The 13,459-nt window shown below is 36.1% G+C and overlaps 1 protein-coding gene and 1 long non-coding RNA gene across 2 annotated transcripts in view; both read right to left on the bottom strand.

Moving 5' to 3' along the window:
- LOC125229455 overlaps nt 1-13,459 on the bottom strand; it is a 45,561-nt gene that overhangs the window by 5,423 nt on the left and 26,679 nt on the right. The window lies entirely within an intron of this gene.
- Nucleotides 3,045-10,791, bottom strand: LOC125229456. Its single transcript, XR_007177405.1, has 4 exons — nt 10,144-10,791; nt 9,699-9,883; nt 9,126-9,236; nt 3,045-3,335 (listed from the first exon to the last, which is right to left on the bottom strand). It is a non-coding gene; the product is annotated as an uncharacterized LOC125229456 (long non-coding RNA).

Here is a 13,459-nt window from a genome sequence, read left to right as displayed (position 1 = left end):
AAATTTTATACTATTATATTTAAGTCTTGGGTACTTTCTAGGTATATATACAGTATTTTGGTTTAAGTTCCAACATCTTAAGCCTTATTGAACTTTTCCGTGGGACTTAATCAATAGTAGATCTGTGTAAGAATGTCCTATGGTAGTTACATATTTTATTCATGATGTCTATTTAACTTAGCATTGTTAGCCATTCCACACGCGGACATCGAAAAAAAAACTATATAAAGTGCGAACGTGCGTTCCGCGAAGTCGCGGCCGCTGGCATGTACTTGTAGCACGGCGATAGAATCGTGAGCCGCCCCTGCTACAACTTGGGACTCTGCCACCACTCAAACATTATGCCTACTTTTACGACACCTACGGGCCAATTTTTGAGTCTCACGCGTTCGAATTCAGAAAACTGTCACTGAAAATATAATAAGCAAGTCACCGTTTTCAACCGGTATTTTAATGACAAAATCCCGTATGCGAGATTCAAAAATCGCCCTCCTACGTGTGAGAGATTTCACCCTTAAGATTCGGACAAAATCCAGCTGGCTACGAGCTTTAATCGAAAACGCTGCCCAAATCGTTTAAGCTATAAATAAAACAATGTATGGCGAAAATTGTGTCTCTTATATCTATTACAAAGAAGTCCGCGATGGCATATTATGTCTATCATTTAAGGAAAACTTATTAAACTTACTATTTACTTAATAGTTTTTTTTTTCATTGCCCCCCCTTGCGAAGCCGGACTGGTCTCTAGTTTAAATATAAAATACAAGGAGATGCTGGATGAAATTAGGCAATAATACTTTTTAGGGTTCCGTACCAAAAAGGTACAAACAGGAACCCTTATGGTGCGACTCTGTCCGTCTGTCTGTCCGTCTGTCACATTCCTAAATATCTCGAGAACTACTAATGCTATCAACTTGAAATTTGGAATAGTTATGAACATTGTAAACCTCTACAAATAGAAAGTATTATTTTTTTTTAATTTATGAATTTTAATTGTAGAAAATGGCCAAAATGAATGGGGGGCAAACTGTAAATTTCAAGTTACTAGATCAAGTGGGATATCGTTAGAAAGAGCGCAAATTGAACGTAAATAAACTATTTTTTATAATTTTTTTATTGTGGAAAAAAAAAAAGAATTTTGAAGGAAAATGTAAAAAAAAATACCGTTCCCCCCCTTATCTCCGAAGTTTACCAACTAAAAATTATGAAAATTTTAGGAAACATTGGTTTTATGCTAAATATTACAGGAAAAATATAATCGTGTTTGTATCTTGGAAACTTTTTTTTTAATTCACAAAAAACTTTTCATATTTTTACTTTCAAGTTACCCACCCTTGCGAATGTATATCGTACTTCAAATTAATACGAGATGTTACGTAAACCGTCTTCTTTCCAATAAAGTAAAAACTGTTTAAATCGGTTAACATTATAAAGAATTATCCCTGAAAAACCAACATAGTATACAGGTCGCGCAAATTAGTTAGCGAATTCACGAAGAGATGGCGCTACACACAATAATGCTCATTAGTACCTAAACTTTTGTCTTCTAGTCAAGTCATTAGAGTTAAAACATGAGATTATTTTGACTAGGTAGTTTGAAAGAAAGTTTGTACGGGACCCTCGGTGGGCGAGTCCGACTCGCACTTGGTCGGTTTTTTATTTCTACTTGTCGACTGTAATCTGTTAATTAGGGCACCACAGACTAAACTATAAGTGCTAACTTTTCAGTGTTGGATACTCTATGGCAGTTCCGACTCAATTATAATAAGCTCATTATAGTTGACTTTAGTTAACTGTAATAATTTCAAAAATAGAACTTCATACAATTTCTATACTAATTACCCCGTTAAGCAAGCAGAACTTGCGGTAACATTGCTCAATGCTACATCTGGGAGCTTGAAACTTACAATTGCAAGCTTGCAACGTTTGAGCAACGTTGGAGCCATATTGATGTTAAACGAATTCGGCCGCGCTGTAGATAAACCCTGTAAGTTTCCCAGATCGGATTTTTACAACTTTCTATAACTTTGAATAGCAATGTTGCTGATACATTGAAATATCAACTTACTAGAAAGTTACGACGAAAACTTTTAAGAAGTTCATTTTTGTACATTGCAACAATAGCACATTTGCAACTTGTACGTAACTTACACGCTATTCATTACGGCAATGTTACATTTACAATATACCAATAAGTTTGAAGTTTTATATTGTATTAACTTTTCATAGATACCTTTTAATAAGTTACAAATGTAACATTGCTTTAAATAACTCTTGTGAAGTTCCTTGCAAGTTTCATTTCTGTACATTGCAACAATAGCACATTATGCAACTTGTACGTAACTTACACGCTATTCATTACGGCAATGTTACATTTACAATACACCAATAAGTTTAAAGTTTTATATTGTATTAACTTTTCACAGATACCTTTTAATAAGTTACTAATGTAACATTGCTTTAATAACTCTTGTGAAGTTCCTTGCAAGTTACACTTGTAATGTACCTAAAAGTAGCTCTCATAATGTTTCATTTGAAACTTCTGCTATGGTTATATTTGGTATGTTGTGTCAACGAATCACTGGCAGTTTATTCGTTTAGTGAAATAATAATATTGCTGCAATTTACTAGATGCACGTTTTGTGCAAGTCACTCGTGAACCGTTCACACAATATTTCATAGGGATATTTCAGGGAACGTGATTTTTGTGGTTGGTAGGACGTCGCAAATATAACTGCACGCAAGGTGCTCTGCAATCTTCGTGAGCCTGAGCGAGCCTCGTGCGGCTGCCAGCTGCCGGTTCAAAGAGATCTCGCTTGATTCGATCGCGATTCGATTGAAACAAGCTAGATTCTCTCCAAAATCCGACAGCCAAAGGCTCGCGCGCGAGTATGCTCGACAGGTTCGGATCCGTGCGCAGCTTACAGATACTTCCCAGCATAATTTTAATGATTATGTATGATCAAAATAACTAGAAACGAAAAAGTCAAACTTAAAAACTACCTCACACAAAAATCATTGATTGTAAAACAAAAACATGGATATACAGACAACATAATTATTTTATTTGAAGTTTTTTCTTCAGACCGCAAAAACAGCACCATACTAATGAAAAATGATATGTATACTTATGTAGTGTTAGACATTTGAATTGAACATATGTTATCATAATACACACAAACACTATTTTAAAACACTGCGTGAATACTACGACGGTTAAGAGCCCGCAGGACCCGAGCTCCTTCTCATATTTGAGGAGAATACACCCGTCGCGCTGTAGAGGCGTCACTAAGGCCGTTCGCACACGCACCTACTCCTCGCCTCAGGTGACATACCTGCAAAAAATTAAATTCATTAAATCTATAATTCTGATTGTACACGTGAAACATGAGTTTGCCGCTGATGAGATGAAGGATTTATGATATTTTGTATGATTTAACTTTATTGATTATTATTACACACTATCGTTTATTACACACTATTTATGTCACACTTTCGTTTTCTATCGACCCCTTATTTGCCAAGAGTGGCACTGAAACTTGAGTAGTTTCATGTGCTCTGCCTACCCCTTCATGGGATACAGGCGTGATTGTATGTATGTATGTATGTATGATTATTATTATTATTTGCCTGAGCGCTTTTGGAGCTCGCATCCTGCACAGTCTCCAATACGTCTGACGATTTCTTAGAAACTGATAAGTCTTCAAGAGGATACTTTGCAATTGTGGTTTTGTACATGGAATTTTCCTGTACTTAAAATATTTTATACCATACAAAATTACAAATGAAGCATTAGATAATTATAAGAAACACATTCGCAAAAGTAATTTTTAAATCAAATTTCTATTGAATATGTCTGATAGCGTGCATTAGGGTAATTTCGAAAGTCACAGAAAAATCACCATTATTTCCATCATCATATCAATATTCCCCTTTCGAAATTACCCGAGCATTTCTGTGCTTCGAAATTACCCCAATGCACCATGCTAAAAGAGTTGACCGTGACGTCACTAAACACAAATTCCTACTATTTCCATAATTAGCAAACTTAAAAAGAAGCTGATTTGTGTGCTACTCTGCGGAGGCGGCACCATAATGTTAATGAAATGCAACTAAATGTACGTATTATGTTTATGACTGTACCTCAGCAGTTCTCGAAAAGTTTATACAAAAATTAAGGGAAAAGTTAAATTTGTTTTTATTAATTCCTATTTTGTTACCAAGATTTTGTTGATAAATTGAGATTTTATTAAGTTTTATTTCGTCATTAGGGTTCTCTAGTATCTATATTTTCTTAATTATAAAAATTATCCTGTATATATCTTACGAAAGTCGAATTATATTACAAAATGTTGGTAACAAAATAGGATCAATTAAAATTTGCTGACGTGGCATTGTACAAAGTTGACGGGAATTGCTGACCTATACTGCCCCGCTAAGCCGAGTGGCGCTATCTCAAAACCAAATGATTTTGGAAATGGAACTGTCAGTTATAGATCCATACTAATATTATAAATGGGAAAGTGTGTGTGTCTGTTTGTTTGTCCGTCTTTCACGGCAAAACGGAGCAACGAATTCGAACGAATTGACGTGAACGAGTTGACGATTTGACGTGGTGATTGATTTTTTAAGTGGATATAGTTGAAGGGATGGAGAGTGACATAGGCTACTTTCTGTCTCTTTCTAACGCGAGCGAAGCAGCGGGCAAAAGCTAGTACTTTATAAGTTATCTGTGGATTTCCGTTTGAGATAGCGCTTTTCGGCTTTAGGAGGCCAGTATAGGGGGCAACGAAATAATGGGCTTTGAGCGTGGAAGGGACATATCTCCGTCTCACTTACCTGTACACCTCCTGACATAATAGCTCATAAGCAGGGAGCGTACTTTTCATGCCGATGACATTAATCTGACATCACGCTCCAAATTGGGTGATCCCAAATAGTTTATTGTAAATTATTAATCATTACTCGTCAATTATTTTAATCATATACAAATTACTTCAAATACAGTAGTCCATTTACATGTGGCATAAATAATACCTACTTGAAATGTGAAACGTGAATAAAATTATTTGATTTGTTTTTATAAATAAATTTAATTAAATAGTATTGTTAACAACACATTACAATAAATACGTAGAAAAGAGAATTTCTCTCTAACGTAAAGCACACCATCCTTCTTGCATTCATTACCATGCAAATAAATTCATAACTTAAAATGATATTGATGACTAATGATTAATAATTAACAATGATACAATTTGTGATCACCCTATATGGAGCGTGACGTCAAATTGATGTAATCGGCACGAAAAGTACGCTCCCTGCTCATAAGGTTCAGGTGGAATGCGGAACTACTGAAAGTACATAAAATTACTAAGTTGTAATGATTTTTTCAATACGTACATAATAAAAGGCATTTGTACGTCAATTTCCATAAGAAAAAAGTAGATAATGTAGATTCTATCTATGAGTACCGATACAATCAAAGCCCATTATTTCGTTTCCCCCTATAGGTGCAGTCATAAACATCATACGTACATATTGTACGTTATACGTAATTACGTACATCATTTTACCATAGTTAGTTGAAGTTCATTATGAAGGCATCGCCGCCGCGCCGCAGAATAGCACACGCTGAATTTACTAAAAGGAAAGTAGACTTCCCACTTAATGCTAGTTAGTTACACTGTCCAGTTTTTGGACAACTATATATATTATAAGAGTGACCCACATGTCAGTGCGCTCCCTAAGCGTATTCAAGGCTCTCAAATTTGTTGAAACATGGTCTACAATAAATTTAATCGACTTACGAGATTTGTTATTAAGAGTAAAGTCTAAAAAAAACCGGCCAACAGCGTGTCGGGCCACGCTTTCCGGCCGTAGTTTGCCGTATTTTTCTCCAAAACTACTGAACCTATCAAGTTCAAAACAAATTTTCCTAGAAAGTCTTTATAAAGTTCTACTTTAGTATTTTTTTTTATATTAGGGTTCCGTAGTCGTAGTTTCGCCATGTCTGTCTGTCCGTCCGTCCGCGGATAATCTCAGTAACCGTTAGCACTAGAAAGCTGAAATTTAGTACCAATATGTATATCAATCACGCCGACAAAGTGCAAGAATAAAAAATGGAAAAAAATGTTTTTTTTAGGGTAACCCCCCTACATGTAAAGTGGGGGCTGATATTTTTTTTTCAAACCAACCCCAACGTGTGATATATTGTTGGATAGGTATTTAAAAATTAGTAAGGGTTTACTAAGATCGTTTTTTGATAATATTGATATTTTCGGAAATAATCGCTCCTGAAGGAAAAAAAAGTGCGTCCCCCCCCTCTAACTTTTGAACCATATGGTTAAAAAATATGAAATTTTGAACTTGATAGGTTCAGTAGTTTTTGAGAAAAATACGGAAAACTACGGAACCCTACACTGAGCGTGGCCCGACACGCTCTTGGCCGGTTTTTAGGGTTCCGTAGTCAACTAGGAACCATTATAGTTTCGCCATGTCTGTCTGTCCGTCCGTCCGTCTGTCCGCGGATAATCTCAGTAACCGTAAGCACTAGAAAGCTGAAATTTGGTACCAATATGTATATCAATCACGCCAACAAAGTGCAAAAATAAAAAATGGAAAAAAATGCTTTATTAGGGCACACCCCCCCCCTACATGTAAAGTGGGGGCTGATATTTTTTTCATTCCAACCCCAACGTGTGATATATTGTTGGATAGGTATTTAAAAATGAATAAGGGTTTACTAAAATCGTTTTTTGATAATATTAATATTTTCGGAAATAATCGCTCCTAAAGGAAAAAAAAGTGCATCCCCCCCCCCTCTAACTTTTGAACCATATGTTTAAAAAATATGAAAAAAATCACAAAAGTAGAAATTTATAAAGTCTTTCTAGGAAAATTGTTTTGAACTTGATAGGTTCAGAAGTTTTTGAGAAAAATACGAAAAACTACGGAACCCTACACTGAGCGTGGCCCGACACGCTCTTGGCCGGTTTTTTTTTAAACATATTATGGTTCAAAAGTTAGAGGGGGGGGACACACTTTTTTTCCTGTAGGAGCGATTGTTTCCGAAAATATTAATATTATCAAAAAACGATTTTAGTAAGCCCATATTGATTTTTAAATACTTATCCAACAATATATCACACGTTGGGGTTGGAATGAAAAAAAAAATCAGTCCCCACTTGTGTCGCTCAACTTCAAACGTGGGTAAATCCATTTTGCTATAAGGTTAATTATCTTTCAGATCATATTACATTTTATATAAAATAAACCTTTTAGCAGAATGGATTTACCCACTTTTGAAGTTAACACTTTCGCAACCAGGCTAAATTTCGAACAATACCCCAGAAACCGACAGTACCCGATAGTCGGGCAACGACGTGCAACTCAATGCCGGACGCCGCGAACCCGATAGTCGGGCAAGCGGCGGACGCTCAGGGCTGTGCCAAGTAACTTTCGTATACGTGCATAAAATGAAAGAGTGCGTAGCACAATGTCGAAAATCAAATGTTCTAAGTACGAAATTCCGAAAGACATGACATCGAAAATCAAAATTGCTAATGTACGAAATTCCTAAATTCAACAGTGAAGTTAACTCCTCTTCGCGTAATTGTGGCTGAGAGTTGTGCTCATCAACTACTGCATCCTCGCCGAATATATTTATTAAGTCTCGCTCAATGTCATCAGGACCACGAGCATTCGCCATCGTCGTAGTAGAAACAACCAAATTAATTATCAATTCCAATCAGAGGCAAAACCACAAAGTCCAGTAAGAAAGCAGAAGTCACAGTTGTCCAGAAACAAGCCGATAGTCGTCAAAATAAAAATTAACACAACACAACAACGTCCAAAGCACATCACAAACCATTACGGAATGGCTCAGATTGCAAATTTTACACCGTGACCGGTGTGAAAAACCCGAGTCGCTAACTTCAAATAGATATTTATTTATTTATTTATTTATTTATTTAATATTTTATTCAAAGCTACTTGTTTTGCTTCCACGCAGTTGCTATTTTATGACTTACCTATTGTCTTTTTCTGAGAACTGCCGCTTAGAAATTAGAATGTTGTTAGGTTCTTAGTTGAATTTTTTGGTTTATTTTTCTCCGAATTTTGTTTCACTAAAATAATCCTATGAGTACCTACTTTATCACTCTTAAATATTCGTAAACACAAATTAGGTTGTACGATTTACGAAAATTCTAACTCCTATTGATACATACCCGTGTATGCGATTTAACGTAACCAACTAATAAGAATTATTATTTTGTAATCGCATTAGGTAAAGTAAATAGAAATACAAAGTGAATTAATAAATATAATAATCAACTGTACCAACTTTTCGACCACATAAGTACATTATAATCAGAAGACAGTCAGTGGCAGCCCTGAGGTAGCGAAGATGCAAAGCTTGCCCGACTATCGGGTACGTTGGCGTCGCGTGAAGGTTTATAGCTCTTGCTCGACTATCGGGTATGCCGGCATCTGAGTAAAGTTTACGAGTACCCGATTGTCGGGTACGCGGTGTCCAATGTGTTAAGCGACACACTTTACATGTACCCTAACAAAACACTTTTTTTCCACTTTTTATTTTACCACTTTGTCGGCGTAATTGATATACATATTGGTACCAAATTTCAGCTTTCTAGTGCTAACGGTTACTGAGATTATCCGCGGACGGACGGACGGACAGACAGACATGGCGAAACTATAAGGGTTCCTAGTTGACTACAGCACCCTAAAAATGATGTGAGGTTGAGATGATTATTTATCAATACATCCTTATTATAGGCTACTTTCCTTCTAGTCAAATCAGCTTCTTTTTAAACTCTCAAAACGAATTTGAATGATTTGCTGATATGGAAATTAAATGAAAACGTGTCGACTGACATCAAGGTCAACTCATATGATCATTATAAATTTCAATGAGACTTCTTAAATAGAAATTGGGTTTAAAAATATGGCAGATTATTTTTAAAGGCAATTTTTATTTAAGTTTTGCTTTGTCAATCTCCTTGCTCTCGTTATCACTACTGTCATTGTCCGACATTTTGTATTTACTGAATAAAAATACAGAAATAAATAAATGAAGAGAAGGGTAAAATGTGCAAGCTAACCAAATTCCATCGGGCCAAACAAGGTGAGTGAGTGCACTGTCGCGATGACACATGGATCTGCAGTTGGAGAATGGCCTGGCACGAAGTAGCGGGGCTCTGGGCCACAACCATCTGAAATGTCCGGTACGTGGGCTATATAAAACAAGTGCAAATAACAGGGAGGGAGGTGCAGAAACAGTTAATGAGAAAACCCAGGAATATTTATGAACACACACAAATAATTTGCAATTAAATGCACCCAAATATCAAATGCTACGCAAACGCTACACATCTCTTAGGTTAATTAAGCTGAGCTCGGACTATCAAAGGGTCATTTTGGATTATTTACGTGACGTTTTTATACTTGGTACACAATAAAATACAAATATAAATGTTGTAGATAAGATACAAATATTGTACTCTCGACGGCTTTTTATTGTCAAGTTGTAATATCAAGCAATCACAACTGACTACATACCTAAGGGTCACTTGCACCACCGAAAATGGAGGGTTAACCCGAGGCTAACCCACCATTTCATATGGAATTTGACAGTCGAAAAGGGAATCAAAATAGACGTATAAATGCACAACTACCTTTCTAAGCTTGAGAAAGATCCGCCGCGTCATTTGCACCCGACGACTGCGTGATGACTTGATGACGTGGCACTGGGATAGACTTCATTGGCCATTGCTCGCAGGCCGGGTCCTGTTATTGATCGCCGACTTGTCCAGGATGGCGGCAGATGATGGGGCATGGGGCAACAAAAAGAACCCTGAACCTGAACACAGTGAAAAATTATATTGAATTAGAATGTTTAAAATAAATCGCGTAATGCGCCATGTCGGTAGTCCGGTGGCGAGCCTTTTTTCTGTAATATGATATCTTGGGGATTCACGCCGATTCAGTGCGCGCCCCGAGACACGCAACGCTTAAGTGGGAACGCCAGAAACCAACCTAGTCCCACAATAAACTCAATAAGCTATCGAATAGTTAACTGCCACATAGGCTGTAAATGGGTAATTAAATAGCAAATCTCACCATTTTTCCGATCCGGTCAGCTAGCTTCAGCTAGCGGATTTATTTCAAGTTCACACAGCAGCACAGCACGCACGACACGATAGAAGATGGCGGCATTGGCGTCCGCCGTTTTTTTTTTAATTTATTTCCAGACCATGGATACAAGTCCTTCAGTCGCTCGCGGCGCGTCGCGGTCCGGGGTTGCCAACTCTAAAACCGTTCTCAGAAACAGAGGGAAAATTATATTTATAATATTCAGAGCCCGTAACTTTCATAATAATATTATTTAGTTGCGTCACCGTCAGTGGCGAAAATGCATATCGTGATTTCGCTAGGACGGGTATATACATATAAGTTGTATTTAATAAGAAACCCCCCTTAGTAATTAGTCTCTGGCATATAATTTATAAGTGTAGGTATTCAAAGAAGAAAATATTAATTTACGTGAAATGATCAATGAAGGATTTAGAAATTACTGACAAATATTATTTTGTATGTTTTAATGTTTATCTTTTAATATTTATTGTGATTTATTTTCAACACGGAGTAAAAGTGTAAAAGCATCTCAAATAAAATAATTATAATGTATTAAATGATAATGCAAGTTTGAATATACTATACTTATGACGTTTTTCAGTACAAAATCGTGCTTCGAAGTTTCGACCCAGCATAATATAATTCGCTTCTCGTTTTTCTTGAAACGAGTTTTAACTTTTTTTTTCTAAAAACATAATTCTTGAAACGAGTTTTAACTTTTTTTCTAAAAACATAATTCTTGAAAGATTTTACTTTTCACTTTTTGACATTTATCAATGAGGATAGTGAAACCTCAGTGAAACTAATCTCCATAGTGGCATCAACTCCCTTAAAAAGATCTTTTTTACTGAGTAAGGCTTCCCACAGACAGTCTTAAAAATTCATAATCTTAAAAAAAATTTGTATGCAATTGACACTGACAGATCTGTCAGTGTCTTGTCAGTGTCAGTTTGAACTGTCAGATTGCATACAAGTTTTTTTTAAGATTATGAATTTTTAAGACTGTCTGTGGGAAGCCTAACAATTAGATTTTTTTTCAATTGATAGTAACTCTGAAGCTAAGCGATGTCCAAAAAAGTATAAGTAGGTACATGACAATATAGTCTCTAAAAGTGGTCAGGAATACACTGTTAAAATCTTTTGACGACGTTAAAAATATTTAGGGTCTGTTTAACAATGTCTAACTAAAGTATAGCTAATCAATAAATAAATTAACTGCGAGATAAAACATCCCACAGTTTGCGTTTTGGTCCAAGAGCTGGCAGGATTTTTGAGCAGGTCCTTGAGGCAACCTGGAAAGGTGCTCAGATGCTTCTCCAATCATAACCCACATCAGGTCTGCAAGTCTGGCAGCTGGGGAGTGGGGCTTTATCGAGCTATGAATTAAAGATTTAATTTTTTGGGCCCAAAAAAGGTGTTTGAGGCAACCTGGAATTATTAAAAAGTGAAAGTAGAGTTCCTCAGAAGTCGTATAGTGTTCATGCCAGATAATTTGGCCGGGTTCTTCACCGCGCCAGAACCGTGCAAAGTGGTAAAAAAATCCAAAAAAGGTTCTTGAGGCAATCTGTCATTTTTACCAGTAAAACATGAGGGTCTAAATAGCCATGAAAAAATAATGCCATGACATGAGGTGGGTGGGTGGGTGCCATGACGTACCCTGCCATTCGATCTTGAAAGTCAATTTTTTAGTTTTTCGTAAATAACTCGTAAACGGTGGCCCATAGCAAAAAAATATGTTAAACAGAAAATATCTATATAAAATTTCCTACAAGAAAGGTTATGTACGTTTTTTCGATAGGATCAATATATAAATGGACTAGTTTTTTAAAGGTGCGCGGGGCCCGAGGGCATTTGATTTTTCCAAAAAAAATTTTTCTCATTCCTATTTTTGGACCCCGTTCTTACCACGTGAAAAATTTTAGCGCGCTCGGACCGAAGATAAAAAAAAATAACAATTCAAAGTCGGCCATTTTGAAATTTTTTAAATGCTATTCGATGGACCTCAGATAACTAACTACATACAACATTAGTTTAAGTACTTTTAACCTTTTTCCTACCGTTACGGAGCTATGGGGATTAAAAAAACCTCCATACAAATTTCAATCAGTCTTCAAAGGCCACCATTTTGAATTTTTCAAAATTTTGTTTTTGTATACTAATCTTTGGGCGACTGTACACGCATCTGCCAAGTTTCAGTGCGCTCGGACCATTTTGAAATTTTTCAAAAAAAAAAAGTCGGCCATTTTGATTTTTTAAAAATGCTATTTAGTGGACCTGAGGTGACTGTATAACATTTGTTTTAGCACTTTTCACTTCTTTGTACCGTTACGGACCTGTGGTAATTAAAAGACAAACCTCCATACAAATTTCAATTAGCCCTCAAAGGCCGCCATTTTGAATTTTTCAAGATTTTCTTTTTGAATATAAATTTTGAGGCAACCTTCCACCCGTGTGCCAAATCTCAGCGCACTAGGACCATTTTGAAATTATTAAAAAAAAAGGTCGGCCATTTTGATTTTTTTTTAATGCAACTTTTTTCTACTCCGAGACCTGTATGACATTTGGTCGAGCACCCCCCGGCTATCTCTTACGGTTTAAAAGTTGCCATACAAAATAAAAGTGGCCAATTTTCTCACACTCGACACTCGTAGCATTTTTAATTTTTTTTTAATTTCATTCGAATCAAGGCCGCTAAGAGATTCAACGACCAAAATTTGAGCACTCTACGTAAAGTCGGCCATTTTGAAAAAAAAAAAAGGCGGCGTCAAAAATTTCCCAGGGTCCTCACTGCCAAGAATAATGTTATACAGAATTAATCTACATAAACTTTTTTAATATTATGTAGATTAATTCTGTGTAACATTATTTTTGGCTGTGAGCCACCGTTTTTGAGTTATCAACAAAAAACGGCCCATGTAATCTATTTAAAAATACTTTCCAACTAAAAAAATTATCCTAGCGTAAAAACCTATATAACATTTCTTATAGGAAATTTTATGTAGATATTATCTGTTTAACATATTTTTTTGCTGTGGGCCACCGTTTACGAGGTATTGACGAAAAACGGAGCATGTAATCGATTAAAAAAAACTTTCTTACTAAATTATCCATTTATATATTGATCCTATCCAAAAAACGTACACAACCTTTCTTGTAGGAAATTTTATGTAGATAGTTTTTGTTCAACATATTTTTTTGTTGTGGGCCACCGTTTACGAGTTATTTACGAAAAACTAAAAAAAATGACTTTCAAGATCGAATGGAAGGGTACGGCTACGGACCCCACCTCATGTCATGGCAT

Source organism: Leguminivora glycinivorella, chromosome 9 (genome assembly GCF_023078275.1).
Source record: "Leguminivora glycinivorella isolate SPB_JAAS2020 chromosome 9, LegGlyc_1.1, whole genome shotgun sequence".
Lineage (NCBI taxonomy): Eukaryota > Metazoa > Arthropoda > Insecta > Lepidoptera > Tortricidae > Leguminivora > Leguminivora glycinivorella.
The sequence above is the reverse complement of the archived record's forward strand: the minus strand, read 5'-3'. Positions and strand labels throughout refer to the sequence as shown.